The sequence below is a fragment of the Macaca nemestrina genome, chromosome X (assembly GCF_043159975.1).
Source record: "Macaca nemestrina isolate mMacNem1 chromosome X, mMacNem.hap1, whole genome shotgun sequence".
In the NCBI taxonomy this organism is placed as follows: domain Eukaryota; kingdom Metazoa; phylum Chordata; class Mammalia; order Primates; family Cercopithecidae; genus Macaca; species Macaca nemestrina.
In genome coordinates, this window is record NC_092145.1 from 153,055,361 (window position 1) to 153,076,903 (window position 21,543).

Below are 21,543 nucleotides of genomic sequence, written 5' to 3' on the forward strand. Positions count from 1 at the left end.
CAGAAATATACTGTGCTTAATTTATAAAACATATTAATCTTAAGTTGGGTTGGTTTTTATCATTTTAAGGATCGATTTCATCTATATTCAGAAACTCATGTCTTAAGCTATATCCATTAGTTGGAGTCCTTATTCAGATGTTTCTTTGATAGTGGTGGCCGAATTATGTCTTATTATTCCTCTTTTTATTTCCTGTCAAGAGAAGCAGAACTCTTCTCCATGTTTAAGGAGGTATGAGCATTGGGAAAAGACTCTCTCTACATCTTTCTGCTTCCTTCATTCACATCTATGCAAGAGAGAAGGCGGGCGTTTTCTCAGTGGTGATCTCTAGGTATATGGCAATGCACGAGATGGCCCTGGATCTGGACTTGGTTCTTTCTTTCTCTTGGAATCTCATTTTGCGTTCAAACGGAGGCTTCAAAATTCATGCACAGAAGGCTTACCTCCTTTAAGTTTTCTTTACTTTTCATGAAAGATGAAAGGAAGGCTGTGGTTTTTTCATGCATCCAGCTTGGTAACCGGGGTTGAAACTTGCTTTGCTGGTGCCATTTCCCCCAAGATGGACTCTAAAGTCTAAATGGAGGAGAAGGAAAGTTGCAAGGGTAGAAGACCTTTTAAGCCCAATTTATTCTCAAACACATAACACATCCTACAGTTTGCAGGTAGAGAGTTGACACAACTCTTTACATGACTTCTTACATCTGAGCGTAAGTAACTAAGGAAGACAAATATGCTGAAGTGGCACTCCAAGTCTTCAAAGTATTTGTGTTGAGAAAGAGAGTTGGTGTGTTTGTGTAAAATTAATTTGACTTGGGAAATTTTACTTTATGGAATTTCTTTGCTTCTCCAAAGGATATCAGACTTTTGGGAAGTGTGCAGCATTGCTTCACAGATCATGTATATAGTATATAATTAAAATTATAAGCACAATGTGATATTTGAACTATCATTTCCAATTTGAACTGTATTTCTAAGATGAAGAGGATAAGAGATAAGTTTTATATGACAAGGAACAGAAAAGTTTTCAAAGTTTCCAAGGCTTTTGTAAAATTTGAAGACAAACATTTGATAAGAATGTTAAACTTCCATGTAGACAGATGTTTTTCACAGAATGGGCTAATCTTACAATAAATTTGCTACACTCTCTGCATAATACTAAAACATACAACTCAGAATGAAGGCAAAGTTCATATGCCAGATGTACACACAGAAGTAAACTTTATCAATATGGATTTAAATATTAGTCAACATTATAAATAATCAGCCTAAAAATTTGATATTTGTTTAGGGTTTTTCTAAAATGAACAACTCATGGAGAAAATTATGAGCAAAATTGAAAAGCAATGCTATATCTGGGAAGATAATCCCAGTTTCACTTCTAATTTAAACATTATTCTAAGTGAAGGTAGTATCTGAAGAGGCAGAAAGGCAAACAAGAAATTTGTATAATATTCCACTAATCATTCATTCATTCATTCACTCACTTGCTATACATGAATGAAAGGCCAACACAGGAGGGCATTCCAACTGTAATTAATAACCATGTAGAGGACATTTTGGGTGCAAATTTTTAAGATCTGATGGGAAAACAGAGTGATAAAGGCCACACACAAATTTAGAAAATCTTAATTATACTCTTTTCCTTAAAATACAACAAATAAGCTTTCTTCCTTCAGAGCATGTTAATGATACCAAATTAGAAATTAAGAAAATTCTATAATCAATGATCATTGCCTTCTCTTGCTCACTAGATCCATTTACAAATTTTCTTTCCCTATAGCTTTAAGTCAGTGTTTAGAAGTTAGTGTCTTTTATGGGTGTATTAGTCCATTTTCACACTGCTATGAAGAAATACCTGAGACTGGGAAATTTATAAAGAAAAAGAGATTTAATAGACTTACAGTCCCACATGGCTGGGGAGGCCTCATCATCATGGTGGAAGGCAAATGAGGAGCAAAGGCACATCTTTCATGGTGGCAGGCAAGAGAGCATGTTCAGGGGAACTACCCTTTATAAAGCCATCAGATCTCGTGAGACTTATTAACTATCACGAGAACAGCATGGGAAAAACCCACCCCCATGATTCATTTACCTCCCACAACATGTGAGGATTATGGGAGCTACAATTCAAGATGAGATTTGGGTGGGGGCACAGACAAACCATATCAATGGGGAATTATGCTCTTCTGTGGAACAGGTTTTTGTTTGTTTGTTTTTCTGTTTTCCCCTGAGCCATATGTTCTTTGTCTTTCTGATTTTATGACTTGCAGTTGTTAATTATGGTCTGCTGATTCCTCCTATTGTCCTAGAAGAGTTCTGTGGATGCTTAAAATGGATGAAAAAGCAGAAACTTTATTTAACCAACTCAGTCTGCAATCCTAAACTGTGTTCTAGGCCTAGCAGTGCCAATTTTGCACTGAACACATACATTCTCAGTCTCTCTTATTTGGGTCTGGGCTCTTTCCCTTCTCCCAGGCATAGGAAGATAGTTCTAAAACCTGGATTTACTTTACCTTATCATGTGATACCTATTCCAAGTTTTATTCTAAAAGTCTACTTCTGTTCAGACTTTTCTTTTATTCTTTACTTACCCCTCTTATGATTCAACAGCTGACTTGGTTACTTCTTTTTCCAGTTGACTTGGGTAAGAGTGGTACCAACTGTATTGAAATTTTTCTCATTTCTAAAAAGCCATGTGTACATTTAAAAAAGATAAATCTTCAGGGTAAGGATGAATTACCTAATGTAATATGCACTACACCAGGTGTAATTGGGTGAGATGAGGGTACCCTAATAGTGATATACCAGTACTTAAAATGTTGAGCTATGTTAAACACAGTCCTGGAATACAAAGTAGCAATACAAGTATCGTTGAAGGTAAAAGAGTCTTGACACAAGGGAATAGGAGAGCTTCTCTGCATGGGAGGCCGGGTAAGCACTATGTGCAATAAGATGCCTTGTAAAGAAGCTGAGAAGATCACTCTGTGCTGAAGAAAGGGGGTGTATGCACAAACATATTTAGAAACAGAAGGTTTGCTAATGTGGAATTCATTTATTTGAAGCATCTTTTAAATGCACAGTGGTGAAAAGAGGGAGATTAGATGAGGGCATGTCCTGGAAACAAACTTGCATTCCTGTGCCTAAGGAATTTGTAATGACTCCTTTGGCAGTGGAACAACATTGACCATTTCTGAGTGTGGAAGGAGGAAGGTGTTAGAACTGTATTGGAGGAAGGTGTCATAATTGTATTTCAGGAAGACGAATATGAATTCACTGAGTGGGAACAAGAAATGACTTAAGAAATCATTTTTAGAGATGATTTTATCATTCTCTGATGGGATTAGAAGGGTCTGAATTGAAGTAATGGTGGAGAAAAGAGAAATCATTGAATTTCCAGGAATGCTAGCTGGGTCATTCAAAACAATTCCCTTTCTGACTGAAAGTAATTTTTAAAAATCTAAATAAAATATCATTTTAAAGTATATTTAAAAGATTCAAGAGTTTGCAAAGACTCTGAAGAATTGCCAGACCAGTAGTTTTGGAGAAAAGCCTAAAGCAAGAGGAATTAGGTAAATATTGGGACTTTCAAGCTGCTTTGGCTCAGAAGGGATTGACTAACACCACAAATATGGGTTTGGATTTGGGTGGAGCTCTTGCCCGGTGAAGGAGACAGATGTCTGGGTGCAAGAGCTCCCCAATATCACGGTCTTATGGGAGACACTATAACTTTAAGTATAGGCATCACATGAATGCAAACCAGAATTAAACATCTCCATTCTATCCCCAGCTCCAACCTCAGCACTGTGGAGCGGGCTGCTTTGACCCTATTTGCAGAAGATAAGAGGAAGAAAATGATTAGCAACAGCAAGTCTTTGAGACAGTGTGGCCTAGAGAAAACGGATTTGCTTTTGTGTATATTAAATGTGGGAATTGTAGACATTTCATTGAAAATAATCCAATTGGGAGCTTTGGAGAAAGGTTAGCATTGAGGATGGCGATTTGGTATGTGTTGTCCTGGAGGTGATAGAGCTATGGGAGTGGAAGAGTGGTGGTCCAATGGAGTGGTGGTGGTGGTCGGGGAAGAAGGGAGTGGTTCAGGAGGAAATAAACAGACCTAAAGATGTGATAGTGAATGCAAAGATAGAGACTAATGATGTGATAATGGGTGGAATGATGAGGTCTAAGGAGACAGAGTGTCTGTCTCAGGTTCTTGCAGAACTCACTCCAGCCCAAGGATTCAAGTTCAAGAGATGTAACAAGGAAGCTTTCTCAGGCAAAATCCTGAAGAGACAAGCAGGGAAGGAAATGAGACAAGCAACTGCCAGATGAGGGGATTGATCAGGAGGAGCATGCAGCAATGGAATCACAGAAATACAGTCAGAGCTCATGGAACACAAAGAGACCAATGGTGTCAGGTAAATAACAAGGGAAGTAGCAGGAAAATCGAGTGGGCTCATTTGATGTCAAAGGGGAGGGAACAGAATGGTCAATTCCTTGGACATACCAAAGATGTGAGAATGATGTAACCAGCATAAATTCATAAGAAGCCTCAGAGAAAGCAGCTTCAGGAAAGCACTGGGAGAAGAAAGTGACTTTAAAAGGGGAATAAAAGAAATGGTAAGAATCTTAAATAGATACAGCAAGGCAGAGCTCTCAATTGGACTGTTTAGCATGAAATGGAGTGGCACAAAGGTTCTGTCTTGAGGGGAGATTTTGGGAAGAATTGTTCTCCACAAAGGACACCTGAGTATGTTTGTATACTAGTCCATTCTCACACTGCTAATCAAAACGTACCCTAGACTGGATAATGTATAAAGAAAAAGAGATTCAATGGACTCAGAGTTCCACATGGCTGGGGAAGCCTCACAATCATGGTGGAAGGCAAAAGAGGAGCAAAGGCACGTCTTACATGGTGGCAGTCAAGAGAGCATGTGCAGGGGAACTGCGCTTTATAAAACCATCAGATCTCATGAGACTCATTCACTATTATGAGAAAAGTATGGGAAAGTCCCGCCCCCATGATTCAATTACCTCCCACCAGGTCCCTCCCATGACACGTGGGGATTGTGGGAACTACAAGATAAGTTTTGTGTGGGGACGCAGCTAAACCATATCAGTTTGTCATCAAAGAAGACTGGCAATAGCTTACATGTATAGAAAGCTTCCCCAAAAGTTCACACATTTAGACTGGAAATAATTCTTATTAAACAGCATTCTGTAAGAGCTATAGCTTCTCACATTTTGTCTGTTCCAGGAACTAGAGTATTGATTGCAACAGGCGGAGGGGGCATGCTTTGTTCTAGGGAAGTCTGTCAGAAAAATTGTGGGAAGATCTCAAAACATGATGACATCCACAAAACAATTACAGGAAAGGACTCTACACACACTCTGCATTTGCAACTTTGTAAAGTATACTTTTAACTTAAGCATATTGTATAAAATCCATGAATGATGTAATATCTTTATATAACTACCCATCATCTTATCCCACCCAACCTCCTTTCTTCTCTCCCTCTCTGCTTACCTCCTTCTCTCCCTACCTTGCTTTCTGTGCAACAGGACCAAGTTTCCTGTTAGTCACCCAATAGCAGCAGATGGCACATGCCTCCTCTAACCCCACAATGAGATAGACAGGGTATGGTCCATCCTGCAGGTGCTGGAGCATGCCTGCTAGCAACTTTAGCCCAAAACGTTTCTCATGTGATGGCTCTATTAGAAGCCCGGTTGAGGGGAGTCTTCTGAGGAAATAAGTCCCTCAAACCAGGGACCAAAAAGACTAGAAACACATTACCACTAGCTCCTTCTAGTTCTCTAAGTCTGCTGGACTCTTAGCTCCCACATCTGGATGCTGGTTTAAGCTCTGGCATCCAAGCAGGCTGAATTCCTGCTACCCCTATGTCTGTTCGCCAGTGATAGAGTTTCTCTGTACCTGACTCGTTTCTCTGACCTTTGTCACTGGTTGCCTGGTGGTTTTCTCTCTACCAGTCCCTGGATCCACACTTTTTTGAATAACATTAGATTTCAGGTGTTGCTGAGATTTTTGCTTCTGTGCTGAGTTTGGCCCATGTCTAGCTTCAGATCAAGCTTAGAACTCACATCCTCACATGCTCTAGCACCTCCCTTAATAAAAGCAGATACCTCGTTTTGCTTCTTTCTTCAGTTTTCCAGTGTAGCCTGCACTGAAACTGCCTCAATTAATTTGCATTCTTTTGAAGTCTATGAGCTTGTCCACCATTAGTTTTTACCCACAAGTATGAACACATCCTTTCCATTATTGGAACATCCCATTGAAAAGTAATCAAAGCCAAACAACCAGTTTATGTGAATTGTGTTTTTCCTTTTCAGTTGACAAGGGATCGTGACATTCTGTAGTTTTTCCCAGTTTATAATCCACAAAACAGTCACAGTATATAATACGTTTCTTACTTATTTCTCCACAACCTTGCCTGCAATGGCTATTAGTTGAATTTGCAACCCAATAAGCAGATGGGAGATAGGGCAAGTGTGAACAATTGATATTATTTGTAAAGTTCACTTATCCAAGGTAAATAAAATGCCATTTAACACACAGCTGAAGAACTCACAAAGATTTACATATATTATTAATCTAATCACATCCTTTATCCAGTCAAATAGAGCATGAGCAGATTTATTTTGATTTTATTTGTATTCACTTATTCGAGAAGTATTAAAGTTTCTAGGGTCTGCTTGTGTTAAACAAGATGAACAAGGTTCTCATGGAGCTTACATTTTCTGAGAGGTGAGGGTAGGAAGATTTTAGAGGATAAAAAATACGAGAAAAGGGGAAAAAATCTTCTTAATGGCAGAATCACAAGAAAAAATTCTAACATAGTGGTTCTCAACTGGGACAGTGTCACTCCCTGGGGGATATTTGACAATGTCTGGAGTCATTTTTTGTTGTCACGCCTGGAGGAGGACTACCACTGACTTCCATTGGGTAGTAGAGACCAGAGATCCTTCTCAACATCCTTCAATGCACAGGTTAGCCCTCACCACAAAGAATTATCCAGAGACAAATGTCAGTAGTGCTGGGGGGCGGGGGGGACTCTGCTTTCACACTTGACTTAAGTAAATGATCTTTCTCTCTTTTTTTTTAATTTTTATTTTTATTTTAAGTTCTGGGGTACATGTACATGATATGCAGGTTTGTTACACAGGTAATCATGTGCCATGGTGGTTTGCTGCACCTATCAACTCATTACGTAGGTATTAAACCCCTCTCACACATATAATATAGATAGTGTCACTGCTTTGTTATTTACACTATTCAATTTGAATTTAATGTATATTGTTCAAATGATCCCTTGAAAAGAATCATTCTTATTTTATGTGATTTTCTAGATTTACAAATAAAAACAATATTTATAACTTTAATTTAAAGGGGCTAAAATAAGCAACATTTTGGCCAGGAGTGATGGTTCATGTCTGTAATCCCAGCACTTTGGGAGGTCAAGGCGGACAGACTGCCTGAGCTCAGGAGTTTGAGACCAGCCTGGACAACACGGTGAAACCCCATGTCTACTAACATACAAAAAATTAGCCAGGTGTGGCAGCATGCACCTTTAGTCCCAGCTACTTGGGAGGCTGAGGCAGGAGAATCGCTTGAACCCAGGAGGCTGAGATTGCAGAGAGCCGAGAGCGTGCCATTGCACTCCAGCCTGGGTAACAGTGAGACTCCCTCTCAAAATAAATGCATAAATTAATTAATTAAAAAACAGAAGCCACATTTTAAATTTTGTAATTTAATACAGTCAACATTAAGTTCAAATCAGTAGTGTCTGTAAGATTTAAAATTGTGTGTTTCTGTTTTTCTCAAAAGGAGTCTATCTTTAAGATTTTTTTTTTTTAACCATATACAATGATCCTGGTTTCCTTTCACAAAATGCCTTCTTGAAGAAGAGATGTGACTTTCAAAACTTCATAGGGATGATCACTGCCATCATTTAATTGAAGATGGACCAATTCCAAGATGCTATTTTTTTCAGAAACACTCTTAAGAATCTGTCTTTGTGACATTTGAAAGTGGGAGAAAGTCTTAGAAGCTTGCAGGGTCTCTGCTGTTTTGGAATCTTGTATAACTGGCTTTCCATGTCAGTTGCAGTGTCATTTGTATAGCTAAATGAGCAAATTATCAGAGCAGATGCATCAAGGGAAATGTTGCTTTCTGGAGTGTACTGCCAAACATAAATTTCAGATTCATTACTGTCTGCAAAATAGAACTGAATATACTAAGTCTTGATGATGTAGACTGCGATTGAATTATATTAAATTGCCAATAAAATTGTGAAAGTTCCCTAGCACTCTAGACAATATTTTATCACTTGTAGGATCTTCTCGAAGGCTATCCTAACTGTGTTTATCCTTCCTCAATGGCAACCACCTGCCAAGCTCTGCATTTAGATCGTCTTTGTCTTCATAAGCAGCCTTCTCTCTTTTTTACTTTTTAATGGACAAGTCTGAAACTAGTGCTGTGTCTCAAAAAGAAGCAACTAATTATAGTGCTGTATATTCATAACTTTTTTATGTTCTGTTCTATCCTTTTTATATCTTTAATTACATTTAAGTGTTTTAGGAATCTGTTCTGTATCGTAATCAAACATCATCTCGCCTCGTGTGTCTATTCCTCTTTTACATCTAGATTTCTAAAATGACTATGCTATTTTTGTGTCTTTATCTCCATCCTCTCTAGTTTTCCTATATGAAGAGATGTGTTTCAATGGTTTGTCTGCCAGTTGCTACCAACAGGCCGGTCATATGGGTTACCCAATTAATCACATTTATTCTCCCATAGAAAATAAGAGAGGGAGCAGTCACAAGAGCCCAGACAAACCAAATCCTAATCTCAGCCACTTACAAGTCACTTAACCTCTTGAACTCAAATGTATTTATCAGCCAAATGAGTACAAAACTTACTTGAAGTTGCTAAGAGGATTGCCTACACAGGGAATGATGGTGGCATGGCAAATGTCTGTTTCCTTTCCCACAAAAATATTGGATTCAGGCTCTTCTCCCAAGCAGATACACCAACCACAACAGACCTAGTTTCCTTTATCCATGACCTGTAATCCTATCAGTGCCTCTGTAGATTTGTCAAGAAAAATGCCATGTGGACATGTGGGGACCAAAACACCAATCAATCTCTATTTCAGAACTTGATTAGCCATATAGATATTACTCTTGAAGTCACCTTGGCGTAAGAACCATAGGAGAAGAACTGAATTGAAAAATAGGTTTAAAATTCTTTCAAATATAAGATGATTCATAACAGCAGAGGTTTCTATGAGCCTGCAAAACTCTAATGCTTTTGTTTGTTTGAAAAAATATATGTGTGTGTGTATATATATGTATATATATATATATATATATATATATATATATGCATTTACAAGTGGTACGAGAGATGAGGGATTATCATAGAGAGAAAGCATACCTTTGTATATAAGCATATATTGTTATAAAAGCAAGAAACATCTTCAAATGTTGCTTCAGGAGGTAGATGGAGCTGCTGGCAAACTAGTCAAACTCACTCAGCATAAATACAGGAAACATTTCAAGAAGTAAAAGAGCAACTTTACTTAGGTAAAAAGTTTCTGACAAAAGTCAGAGAAACTGAAAGCACATTTTTCCTTAAATTTTTTGAAAATTTTGCAAGTGGAGATTTCACATAATCCGTTAATGTCTTGTATTACCTTTAGGTGGGTGTTAGCAGTACACATTGGGAAATGTCCCTGCTTAATCTTGATTTTTGCTTTTGTCCTCCAGCCCTGTAGAATTGTACCAATTTGCATACTATCCTACACCATGTGTCAAAAGAGGCGAAGAAAATACCACGGCTTGTATTACCTGACAAGGCCGCTGTTTTGAAGCTCAGTGGCATTGCTGCCAACAGGGACTTTTCCTATAATGTAATGGAATGAATCAATAGATTTGTTGGTGTCATTTGTCAAAACTTCAGGTCTAAATAATAATATTCCATAATATAATAAAGACAGCATGCCAATAGGAAATAAGCATGGGGATTTATAATATTTGAAAATTACATAAATAGTTTTGACAGGAACTAATGTTTTAAAACAGCAGACAGGTTGTGTACCCATGTATATGTAAACCCACAGAAGGGAGTGCTTTGCAAAGCACTGCATAAAATAATAAAATTAATGATTAAATGAGAAAACTCAATGATGCCTAAAGAAAGTCATTACCAAGGAGTCTTTCTGCGAACTTCAGACATGTGTTTCATTTCATTACCACTAACGAAAGAAAATAATGAAATACGATGCAAAATAATTAAGCTTTTTACCTTTTATTTCTATCTAGATGGGAAATAAATTTAAGCCAGCAATGACAATAAGCAATGAGTAGAACTCAAAGCTTTTCAAATTATTCTAAAATCTTGAGCTTGCAAATTGGTATAGTAAGTTTCTTTTTAAAAATTGGACTATCTCAGCTGTGTGCTGTGGGTTTCAAAGAAGTTTCAATACAGCTGCATTGCACAAATGATGATTCCACCCTGAAAGAATTATTCTTTTTACTTGACCACACCCATTACTAGGTTGTTGTGTGGATTCTAAAAATATGAATATTAACACGTACCTGTGTGCCAAGTGAAATACATAAATGGATACAACCAAATAAGACGTGCTGTGATACAATGATCTCTAAGGTTGAAGTGCATCAGATAGTAAAATGGAAACCATGATTTGATCAGACATTGAAAGCACTTTGAATATAAAGTAAATATCAGTATTTCAACCAAGGAATGTGCATGCCAGTATGTTTTCTCTTTGTCTAGTTTTCTCTCTTTTTAAAATTTGAACTGGATTATCTCATCAACTTCCTGTCAAAAGTAATATACATTGAATGATAACAACTGCATTTAGTGTTTTGGTTGATATTTTAATTTTTTTAATCACCTTAGGAAAGGTTACTAAGAAGTCTTTCTATTTTTTTTTAACAATCCGAAATTGGTTTTAAGTAGTATGACTTAGTTTCATCTTTATAGAAATCATATAAAAATGAGTGTTTCAAGTCTTTGCCTAATTCATATGACTAAAGGAAGTTAAGAATAAGATAAAACAAAACAAAAACCTCTAAAATGGAACAAAGTTTGATTTGCTCAAACATTTGATACTAAAATATGTCAAGGACAAAACTTGAAAGCACTCGTCAATTAAGATAAAATGTCAATGGAGCTATTCCCGTCATGAATATTTATGAAGTGAATGATAAAGCATCCACATGTATCTGAAATGCACTCACAACATGTTTTTTGAAGTACAAAGATACTAAATTGTTTGACATACTTTTTCTGTCATTGACAGAACAAGTCAGCAGAAACTGACAGAACAAGTCAGCAGAAACAAATAAAAATGTGGAGAATTTGAGCAATATGACCAATAATGTTGGTTAATAGATGCAAAGTAATTAAAGTGCTCTTTCTGTTTTAGCAAGTATATACATGTTGTTTCATCAAAAGGATCATGTTAGGCAATAAATAATTTATACTAAACTTTAATAATAATAATTTTGAAAATACTCTTTCACCTAAACACATGGAAATAGACACACAGGCAAAATTTGATAACATTTGGTAGCAATGATTTTACTGTCCCCACAAGAGCAGCAGCAAACTCTGACAATTGGGAAATTAGCCCCACTTACCCAAATAGGAGGATGTTAAGTACCCTCAGAGAGGAAGCCCAGAACCTATTAAAATTTGCTCCCTCTCCTTCTTTCCTATCATACTATAGTACCCTCAGCCATTTTCTTCAAAAACTCTTATCTGAAGTATCTTTTTAAATTGTTTTGAGTAGTTTTAAGTTCACAGCAAAGTTGCACAGAAAATAGACTTACCTATACCTTCTGCCCTGGCACATGCACAGCCACCCGAACATTGAAACATTATTATCATCCAAAGCCCACACTTTAGATTAGGGTTCACTCTCGGTGTTGTACATTCTATGAGTCTTGACAAATGCATAATGTTGAAAGACTATCTTTTCTCCATTGCATTGCCTTTGCTACTTTGTCAAAGAACATTTGGCTATGTCTGTGGGGGTCAATTTCTAAGCTCTCAGTACTGTTTCCTTCATCGATTTGTCTGTTCTTTTGCTAATATCACACTGTCTTAATTGTAAAGCATCTTTTTATTCATATATGTATTTAGATTTTTACTATTTCCCCAACCTTATCTACTGTATCTTGTTCAGTGCAGCAACAAATAAATATTTTTAAATAAATAAGTAGGGTTAAAGAGGAAAAGGAAATACCAACTATGTCCATTTAGAAGCATGCTGAAACTGCAGCATGTTGGGCAAACAGGACAGTGGCACTTGGTGGCATCGTGATCAGAAATTACTAAATATTGAAGTGCTCAGAATATGGTTAATGTGTATGCAGAGGCAAGTTCATACTCATAAAAGTTTTCTACATTAAACAAATAAACAAAAATACATTCACTATTCTTTCAACTTACTTGGTTACAAATAGGAAAAGAAAACTGGACAAAACTGAAAAGCACAATGAACTAAGTGTAAATAAATGTGGGAATTAATGAGTTAGGAGAAAACCTGAATCTTTGAAAGGAAACCATAAATGGCAAATTAAAATAAATGTGACAGCTGAAGATATAACCTATTTCTCTGCTCCTGACACAATAAAGCAAAAAATAAACAAGGAAAATGTAAGAAAATCATAAAGATCACTATATATTATACTGTGTGGCATAAACTCTACTTATTGAATAACTGATTTTTCACAATTTAGTTCATCTAATGCCAAATTCTCCTAAGGCAAAGTATTGCTTTTGCATCTGCCCAGTTTGCCAAATTTGCCAAAAACATGTTTAAGGAAAATTCTTCTTAAATATAGTGAATGAATTTGAATTTATTTTTCTCATTAATTCTTTCTTAATGAAGGATCTTTATCTCAGCCATACAATATAAAAGTAATTTTAATGATTTTTTTAGAACTAGTAGTGGCAGATGCAGAGAAGAAAAGTCACCGCCATAGGGATTAATTCTCTCCAAGAATCTGTGTTGAAAGGAGCTCCATGGACTTATCCACTTTTCATGGGTATATTCTTCTTCCATATCATTGAAGAATAAATATTTAACCCTAAAGTGTTCAAGTAAATTCACATTAAAACAATAGAATTTTTCATCTATGCAAAAGTGATATTAGAATATCCAGTATTATTTATCATATTAACTATTGTATTTTAGGAGATTTATTTAAATCCTTTTAAATCCTTTAATCCACCGAAAGTACTTCCAAGACATGTAAAAAAATATGATATAAATACACAAAATGCATACTGAGGGATTGAAAAACAATTTGCTTATAATAATAAAGATCAAAACATGGCCATTGACACTGGTGTAAATTTCTTGAGGTGGTAAGTACTTACAGTCACAATCCTCTCATCATCCTTGTGAGGTGGGTGTGATCATCTCTGCTTTCTACAGAAAATATGTGAGAAGAAAGATCATCAGAGTGGTTAAAAAATTATCTACATTTAATCTCACAAAGCAGTAGCAGAGTGAGAATTTGAATCCCAATCTCCGTAACTCCATCCCCACTTTCATTACTCTCTATAATGTCAAACTAAGAATAAGTCAAGGATATAATCAAGACTGTCATATGAGACCATTTTAAATACAAATAGGCAGGCAGAGTCTGTACATAAATGCATAGAATCATCTTTACAGAGAGCTATTGAATATATATAGACTAATTGTCCACCAATAGATGTGTGGATAAAGAAAATGTAGGATTTATTCAAAATGGAGTACTATTTGGCCATAAAAAAGAATCAGATCTTTTCATTTGCAACAACATGGATGGAACTGGAGGTCATTATGTTAAGTGAAATAAGCCAGGCACAGAAAGATAACTATCACATCTTCTTATTTATTTGTGGGATCCGAAAATTAAAACAATTGAACTCATGGAGATAGAGAGTAGAAGGAGGGTTGCCAGAGGCTGAGAAGGGTAGTTGGGGCGGGGGGGTGGGTAAGGGGAAGATGGGGATGGTTAATGAGTACCAAAAAAAAAGAAAAAATGAATAAGACCTAGTATTTGACAGAACAACACAGTGACTATAGTCAATAATAATTTAATTGTGCATTTTAAAATAACTAAAATAATATAATTGGATTGTTTGTAACACAAGGGATAAATGCTTGAGGGGATGGATACCTAATTTTCCATAATGTGATTATGATGCATTGCATGCCTATACCAAAATATCTAATGCACCCATAAATATATACATCTACTATGTATCTACAAAGATTTAAAACAAATTTTTAAAAAGACAGTAATAAATATAATTAACATTTTAAAATATGCCTAGGTTGTCTCTGATGACTAGTTTTCCCTTTTCCTACAGATCAGTCTAATTTGTCTATAATAAATTTTAGTTTAGTTTTTTTTTTAATTTATTTATTATTATTATACTTTAAGTTGTAGGGTACATGTGCATAACGTGCAGGTTTGTTACATATGTATACTTGTGCCATGTTGGTGTGCTGCACCCATCAACTCGTCATTTACATCAGGTATAACTCCCAATGCAATCCCTCACCCCTCCCCCCTCCCCATGATAGGCCCCTGTGTGTGATGTTCCCCTTCCTGAGTCCAAGTGATCTCATTGTTCAGTTCCCACCTATGAGTGAGAACATGCGGTGTTTGGTTTTCTGTTCTTGTGATAGTTTGCTAAGAGTGATGGTTTCCAGCTGCATCCATGTCCCTACAAAGGACACAAACTCATCCTTTTTGATGGCTGCATAGTATTCCATGGTGTATATGTGCCACATTTTCTTAATCCAATCTGTCACTGATGGACATTTGGGTTGATTCCAAGTCTTTGCTATTGTGAATAGTGCTGCAATAAACATACGTGTGCATGTGTCTTTATAGCAGCATAATTTATAATCCTTTGGGTATATACCCAGTAATGGGATGGCTGGGTCATATGGTACATCTAGTTCTAGATCCTTGAGGAATCGCCATACTGTTTTCCATAATGGTTGAACTAGTTTACAATCCCACCAACAGTGTAAAAGTGTTCCTATTTCTCCACATCCTCTCCAGCACCTGTTGTTTCCTGACTTTTTAATGATCGCCATTCTAACTGGTGTGAGATGGTATCTCATTGTGGTTTTGATTTGCATTTCTCTGATGGCCAGTGATGATGAGCATTTTTTCATGTGTCTGTTGGCTGTATGAATGTCTTCTTTTGAGAAATGTCTGTTCATATCCTTTGCCCACTTTTTGATGGGGTTGTTTGTTTTTTTCTTGTAAATTTGTTTGAGTTCTTTGTAGGTTCTGGATATTAGCCCTTTGTCAGATGAGGAGATTGCAAAAATTTTCTCCCATTCTGTAGGTTGCCTGTTCACTCTGATGGTAGTTTCTTTTGCTGTGCAGAAGCTCTTTAGTTTAATGAGATCCCATTTGTCAATTTTTGCTTTTGCTGCCGTTGGTTTTGGTGTTTTAGACATGAAGTCTTTGCCCATGCCTATGTCCTGAATGGTACTACCTAGGTTTTCCTCTAGGATTTTTATGGTATTAGGTGTAACATTTAAGTCTCTAATCCATCTTGAATTAATTTTCGTATAAGGAGTAAGGAAAGGATCCAGTTTCAGCTTTCTACTTATGGCTAGCCAATTTTCCCAGCACCAATTATTAAATAGGGAATCCTTTCCCCATTTCTTGTTTCTCTCAGGTTTGTCAAAGATCAGATGGCTGTAGATGTGTGGTATTATTTCTGAGGACTCTGTTCTGTTCCATTGGTCTATATCTCTGTTTTGGTACCAGTACCATGCTGTTTTGGTTACTGTAGCCTTGTAGTATAGTTTGAAGTCAGGTAGCGTGATGCCTCCAGCTTTGTTCTTTTGACTTAGGATTGTCTTGGAGATGCGGGCTCTTTTTTGGTTCCATATGAACTTTAAAGCAGTTTTTTCCAATTCTGTGAAGAAACTCATTGGTAGCTTGATGGGGATGGCATTGAATCTATAAATTACCTTGGGCAGTATGGCCATTTTCACCATATTGATTCTTCCTATCCATGAGCATGGTATGTTCTTCCATTTGTTTGTGTCCTCTTTTATTTCACTGAGCAGTGGTTTGTAGTTCTCCTTGAAGAGGTCCTTTACATCCCTTGTAAGTTGGATTCCTAGGTATTTGATTCTCTTTGAAGCAATTGTGAATGGAAGTTCATTCCTGATTTGGCTCTCTGTTTGTCTGTTACTGATGTATAAGAATGCTTGTGATTTTTGCACATTAATTTTGTATCCTGAGACTTTGCTGAAGTTGCTTATCAGCTTAAGGAGATTTTGGGCTGAGACAATGGGGTTTTCTAAATATACAATCATGTCATCTGCAAACAGGGACAGTTTGACTTCTTCTTTTCCTAACTGAATACCCTTGATTTCTTTCTCTTGCCTAATTGCCCTAGCCAGAACTTCCAGCACTATGTTGAATAGGAGTGGTGAGAGAGGGCATCCCTGTCTTGTGCCAGTTTTCAAAGGGAATTTTTCCAGTTTTTGCCCATTCAGTATGATATTGGCTGTGGGTTTGTCATAAATAGCTGTTATTATTTTGAGGTACGTTCCATCAATACCGAATTTATTGAGCGTTTTTAGCATGAAGGGCTGTTGAATTTTGTCAAAAGCCTTTTCTGCATCTATTGAGATAATCATGTGGTTCTTGTCTTTGGTTCTGTTTATATGCTGGATTATGTTTATTGATTTGCGAATGTTGAACCAGCCTTGCATCCCAGGGATAAAGCCCACTTGATCATGGTGGATAAGCTTTTTGATGTGTTGCTGAATCCGGTTTGCCAGTATTTTATTGAGGATTTTTGCATCGATGTTCATCAGGGATATTGGTCTAAAATTCTCTTTTTTTGTTGTGTCTCTGCCAGGCTTTGGTATCAGGATGATGTTGGCCTCATAAAATGAGTTAGGGAGGATTCCCTCTTTTTCTATTGATTGGAATAATTTCAGAAGGAATGGTACCAACTCCTCCTTGTACCTCTGGTAGAATTCAGCTGTGAATCCATCTGGTCCTGGACTTTTTTTGGTTGGTAGGCTATTAATTATAGCCTCAATTTCAGAGCCTACTATTGGTCTATTCAGGGATTCAACTTCTTCCTGGTTTAGTCTTGGAAGAGTGTAAGTGTCCAGGAAATTATCCATTTCTTCTAGATTTTCCAGTTTATTTGCATAGAGGTGTTTATAGTATTCTCTGATGGTAGTTTGTATTTCTGTGGGGTCGGTGGTGATATCCCCTTTATCATTTTTAATTGCGTCGATTTGATTCTTCTCTCTTTTCTTCTTTATTAGTCTTGCTAGTGGTCTGTCAATTTTGTTGATCTTTTCAAAAAACCAACTCCTGGATTCATTGATTTTTTGGAGAGTTTTTTGTGTCTCTATCTCCTTCAGTTCTGCTCTGATCTTAGTTATTTCTTGCCTTCTGCTAGCTTTCGAATGTGTTTGCTCTTGCTCCTCTAGTTCTTTTAATTGCGATGTTAGAGTGTCAATTTTAGATCTTTCCTGCTTTCTCTTGTGGGCATTTAGTGCTATAAATTTCCCTCTACACACTGCTTTAAATGTGTCCCAGAGATTCTGGTATGTTGTATCTTTGTTCTCATTGGTTTCAAAGAACATCTTTATTTCTGCCTTCATTTCTTTATGTACCCAGTAGTCATTCAGGAGCAGGTTGTTCAGTTTCCATGTAGTTGAGCGGTTTTGATTGAGTTTCTTAGTCCTGAGTTCTAGTTTGATTGCACTGCGGTCTGAGAGACAGTTTGTTATAATTTCTGTTCTTGTACATTTGCTGAGGAGTGCTTTACTTCCAATTACGTGGTCGATTTTGGAGTAAGTACGATGTGGTGCTGAGAAGAATGTATATTCTGTTGATTTGGGGTGGAGAGTTCTATAGATGTCTATTAGGTCTGCTTGCTGCAGAGATGAGTCCAATTCCTGGATATCCTTGTTAACTTTCTGTCTCGTTGATCTGTCTAATGTTGACAGTGGAGTCTTGAAGTCTCCCATTATTATTGTATGGGAGTCTAAGTCTCTTTCTAAGTCTCTAAGGACTTGCTTTATGAATCTGGGTGCTCCTGTATTGGGTGCATATATATTTAGGATAGTTAGCTCTTCCTGTTGAATTGATCCCTTTACCATTATGTAATGGCCTTCTTTGTCTCTTTTGATCTTTGATGGTTTAAAGTCTGTTTTATCAGAGACTAGTATTGCAACCCCCGCTTTTTTTTGTTCTCCATTTGCTTGGTAAATCTTCCTCCATCCCTTTATTTTGAGCCTATGTATGCCTCTGCGTGTGAGATGGGTCTCCTGAATACAGCAGACTGATGGGTCTTGACTCTTTATCCAGTTTGCCAGTCTGTGTCTTTTAATTGGAGCATTTAGTCCATTTACATTTAAGGTTAAGATTGTTATGTGTGAACTTGATCCTGCCATTATGATATTAACTGGTTATTTTGCTCGTTAGTTGATGCAGTTTCTTCCTAGCCTCGATGGTCTTTACATTTTGGCATGTTTTTGCAATGGCTGGTACCGGTTGTTCCTTTCCATGTTTAGTGCTTCCTTCAGGGTCTCTTGTAAGGCAGGCCTAGTGGTGACAAAATCTCTAAGCATTTGCTTATCTGTAAAGGATTTTATTTCTCCTGCACTTATGAAACTTAGTTTGGCTGGATATGAAATTCTGGGTTTAAAATTCTTTTCTTTAAGAATGTTGAATATTGGCCCCCACTCTCTTCTGGCTTGTAGAGTTTCTGCCGAGAGATCTGCTGTTAGTCTGATGGGCTTCCCTTTGTGGGTAACCCGACCTTTCTCTCTGGCTGCCCTTAAGATTTTTTCCTTCATTTCAACTTTGGTGAATCTGGCAATTATGTGTCTTGGAGTTGCTCTTCTCGAGGAGTATCTTTGTGGCGTTCTCTGTATTTCCTGGATTTGAATGTTGGCCTGCCCTACTAGGTTGGAGAAGTTCTCCTGGATGATATCCTGAAGAGTGTTTTCCAACTTGGTTCCATTTTCCCCCTCACTCTCAGGCACCCCAATCAGACGTAGATTTGGTCTTTTTACATAATCCCATACTTCTTGCAGGCTTTGTTCATTTCTTTTTCTTCTTTTTTCTTTTGGTTTCTCTTCTCGCTTCATTTCATTCATTTGATCCTCAATTGCAGATACTCTTTCTTCCAGTTGATCGAGTCAGTTACTGAAGCTTGTGCATTTGTCACGTATTTCTCGTGTCATGGTTTTCATCTCTTTCATTTCGTTTATGACCTTCTCTGCATTAATTACTCTAGCCATCAATTCTTCCACTTTTTTTTCAAGATTTTTAGTTTCTTTGCGCTGGGTACGTAATTCCTCCTTTAGCTCTGAGAAATTTGATGGACTGAAGCCTTCTTCTCTCATCTCGTCAAAGTCATTCTCTGTCCAGCTTTGATCCGTTGCTGGCGATGAGCTGTGCTCCTTTGCCGGGGTAGATGCGCTCTTATTTTTTGAATTTCCAGCTTTTCTGCCCTGCTTTTTCCCCATCTTTGTGGTTTTATCTGCCTCTGGTCTTGATGATGGTGATGTACTGATGAGGTTTTGGTGTAGGTGTCCTTCCTGTTTGATAGTTTTCCTTCTAACAGTCAGGACCCTCAGCTGTAGGTCTGTTGGAGATTGCTTTAGGTCCACTCCAGACCCTGTTTGCCTGGGTATCAGCAGCAGAGGCTGCAGAAGATAGAATATTTCTGAACAGCGAGTGTACCTGTCTGATTCTTGCTTTGGAAGCTTCCTCTCAGGGGTGTACTCCACCCTGTGAGGTGTGGGGTGTCAGACTGCCCCTAGTGGGGGATGTCTCCCAGTTAGGCTACTCAGGGGTCAGGGACCCACTTGAGCAGGGAGTCTGTCCCTTCTCAGATCTCAACCTCCGTGTTGGGAGATCCACTGCTCTCTTCAAAGCTGTCAGACAGAGTCGTTTGCGTCTGCAGAGGTTTCGGCTGTGTTTGTTATTGCCCTGTCCCTAGAGGTGGAGTCTACAGAGACAGGCAGGTTTCCTTGAGCTGCTGTGAGCTCCACCCAGTTCGAGCTTCCCAGCAGCTTTGTTTACCTACTTAAGCCTCAGCAATGGCGGGCGCCCCTCCCCCAGCCTAGCTGCTGCCTTGCCGGTAGATCACAGACTGCTGTGCTAGCAATGAGGGAGGCTCCGTGGGTGTGGGACCCTCCCGGCCAGGTGTGGGATATGATCTCCTGGTGTGCCTGTTTGCTTAAAGTGCAGTATTGGGGTGGGAGTTACCCGATTTTCCAGGTGTTGTGTGTCTCAGTTCCCCTGGCTAGGAAAAGGGATTCCCTTCCCCCTTGCGCTTCCCAGGTGAGGCAATGCCTCGCCCTGCTTCAGCTCTCGCTGGTCGGGCTGCCGCAGCAGCTGACCAGCACCGATCGTCCGGCACTCCCCAGTGAGATGAACCCAGTACCTCAGTTGAAAATGCAGAAATCACCGGTCTTCTGTGTCGCTCGCGCTGGGAGTTGGAGACTGGAGCTGTTCCTATTCGGCCATCTTGCTCCGCCCCCCCCAATAAATTTTAGTTTTATATATGTTTGTATTTCATAAAAGGAGAAAACTGAAATACATAAGACCAGAAAATTTGTCTTTAAATCAATGAGCAAGACAGTCAAAACTCTATAATGACAAAAAGGCAGAAAAAAAGAAAATTTAAAAATTAGACATGACAAATTGAATAGGACAGAGAAAAGGTATTAAACGATTTTTAAGGCAACACTATTTACAAATCCCTAAGACAAACTGGAAAATTTTAGAGAAATATCATTAGAAAATATAAATTATCAAAATTAAATGAAGAATTAAAGTTAGAAATGTGTGTAAATCAACAAAGGAAAAAATGGAAAGGCAAAACAAAAAAAAAGGAAATTATATTCGAGACTCTGGGGTCACACAGATTTGCTAATGAGTGTATTCTAGCTTAAATAAAAATTCAGTCTGTCTTATTCCTTGCCTGTGCACACACTCATACACAATGGGAACCCATTGTATTGTCAGACACTTGCTCTGATGAATACAGAGGGGAAAGGCATAGTACATTTCGGTGCATTTAACTCTTGCACACTTGCTTTTAACTCTTTTCCACAAAGCTAAAATGTAGAACAGATACAAAGGGAGCTGTTCTAGATGGAAAGGAGAATTGTGGGTGGGAGAGAAGGCGAGACAGCAAGTGGAACATCACCTGCTGTTCTCAGTCGTTTGGCAGAACCTCAACCCTCATTAAATCCACTTCATTGCCTCTTCCACACCTGCACCTGAACAGCCATATATAGCTGGAGAAAACTCACAGCCTAGCAGACTGGTCTCTTTAAAGACAGGATCATTATCCTCAAGGGGGCTTTCCCGAGTTTATTTACTTGTTTAAATAACCAGAGCATTCAGTCATCAAAATTGATTTCATGCTAAAATCACCTAGGTAGTTTTAAAACCTACTGATGCTGGGGTCTC

General features: G+C 37.9%; 1 protein-coding gene and 1 long non-coding RNA gene across 10 annotated transcripts in view; one reads left to right on the forward strand and one right to left on the reverse strand.

The window, feature by feature from the left end:
- The window catches only part of LOC105478097 (patatin like phospholipase domain containing 4), a 251,498-nt gene that overhangs the window by 42,956 nt on the left and 186,999 nt on the right, over positions 1-21,543 (forward strand). The window lies entirely within an intron of this gene.
- LOC105478100 (uncharacterized) lies at positions 492-20,593 on the reverse strand. Its single transcript, XR_985162.3, has 3 exons — positions 20,510-20,593; positions 13,430-13,481; positions 492-573 (listed from the first exon to the last, which is right to left on the reverse strand). It is a non-coding gene; the product is annotated as an uncharacterized lncRNA (long non-coding RNA).